The sequence below is a fragment of the Notamacropus eugenii genome, chromosome 5 (genome assembly GCF_028372415.1).
Source record: "Notamacropus eugenii isolate mMacEug1 chromosome 5, mMacEug1.pri_v2, whole genome shotgun sequence".
Lineage (NCBI taxonomy): Eukaryota > Metazoa > Chordata > Mammalia > Diprotodontia > Macropodidae > Notamacropus > Notamacropus eugenii.
The window spans coordinates 452916287-452918284 of NC_092876.1; positions in this window are offsets into that span (position 1 = coordinate 452916287).

Sequence of the window (1998 nt, forward strand, 5' to 3'; positions counted from 1 at the left end):
TGGAAGTGATTGTTGAAAACTAAAAACAAATAAATTAATTATTAACAAAAAGATTGTTTAAATCAAATAAATGTTAAAATAAAAAGTAAAGGCGAGTGAAGCTTAGAGAGACGGCAGATTCTTGGCTCAGCAAGAAGACAGACAAAATTCCATTTTACACTGATACTAACAATCCAAAGCACTTCTATGATGCCCTGAAGACTATTTATGGACCATAGTGCATCTCCACCAATCAGCACTAATGGTATTAAACTCACTAACCAAACTGAAGGTCTACAGAGCCATTATGCTGACCTCATTGCTGTATGACTGTGAAGCATGGACAGTCTACCAGCGCCATGCCAGGAAACTGAAATGCTTCCATTGTTTTAGGAAGATTCTGAGGATTACCTGGCAGGATAAGGTACCAGACACTGAGGTCCTTGCTCAAGCTGCACTGCCAAGCATTCAAACTATGCTTCAGAGAGCACAACTTCAATGGGCTGGCCACATTGTTCAAAGGCAAAATGTACACTTGCCAAAAAGACTATTTTATGGAGAACTCGTATGGGGCAGGCAATCACATGGTGATCAGAAGAAGCGATACAAGGACACTCTCAAGGTCTCTCTCAAGAACTTTGAATTTGACTGTGCAACATAGGAGACACTGGCACAGGACCACTCAGCATGGCATGCCCACATCAGAAACGGTTCTGTGTTCTATGAGCAAAGCAGAATTAAGGCACCACAAAGTAAACATAGGATGTGCACATTTGGAGTATCCATCCCAAATATTCACATGGACTATCTGTGCCCAACCTGTGGTAGAGCATTCCGAGCTCATGTTGGTCTGATCAGCCACAGTCGGACACGCTGAAATTTCACTTTATCATGGTGATGTTATTTTGGTCCTCTTCGAGAACAAAGGACAACAAACAAACAAACAACTAACTAATGGAATCACACTGATTAGGGAGGGTGTGATCCTGGAGAGATGGGCTGAATCCTTCCATAACACTCTCAACAGACCGTCATCAGCCAATGTTGAAACCAGCTCATGTTGAAGTCAACCCCCCTCTAGCCTAACTTCCAACTGAAGAAGAGGTTTTTAATGCCATTAGGCTCATTTCATGTGGCAAAGCACCTGGTGATGATTCTGTTCCAGCTGAGATTTATAAGACAGAGGGTCCCATAAATGCTGACTAAAATCTTCCATGTTATATGGCAAGAGGATGTTAACCCCAGGAGTTCAAGGATGCCTCCATTGTACACCTCTATAAAGGAAAGAGAAATAGGTTGCCATAAGACAATTACAGGGAAGGTCTCTCTCTTAGTCATCATTGGCAAGATTCTTGCTAGAGTTCTCTTTACTAGGATGATTCAACTAGAGGACAGTCATCTACCTGAGAGCCAGTGTGGCTTCGGAGAAGGCCAAGTAAAAGTCCATATAGTATTTGCTGCCTGACAACTCCAGGAGAAATGCGAGGAGAAGAATAGAGGTCTATACACAATGTCCATCATATGACCAAAGCCTTTGATACTTACTGTCACTCATGAGGACATGTGGAAGATTATGGCAAAATTTGGTTGCCCAGAGAAGTTGATCAGTATTGTATACCAGTTTCATGAAGGCATGCCTGCACAGTTTCCAGACAATGGGTGATAATCTCACGCTTTCTTAGTCACCAATGGAGTCGGGCAGTACTACGTGCTTATTCTTGTGCTTTTTAGCATGGTGTTTTCAGGGATGTTTTCAGATGCCCTCAATGAGGATGAAAATGGCATCAAAATCACCTAACACACTGAGGATAAACTATTTAACTTGAAAATGCTAAAAGTCAAGACTAAAGTAAAGGGAGAATTAGCGGTCAACTTTTTGTGTGCCAATGATTGTGTACTCAGTGCAGCCTCTGACGCTGAGAAGCACAGAATATGGATTGATTCTCTGCTGCTTGTGCTAATTTTGGCCTGACAGTTAACACCAAGAAAACAGGTTCTCCACCAACCAGCAGAAATCAT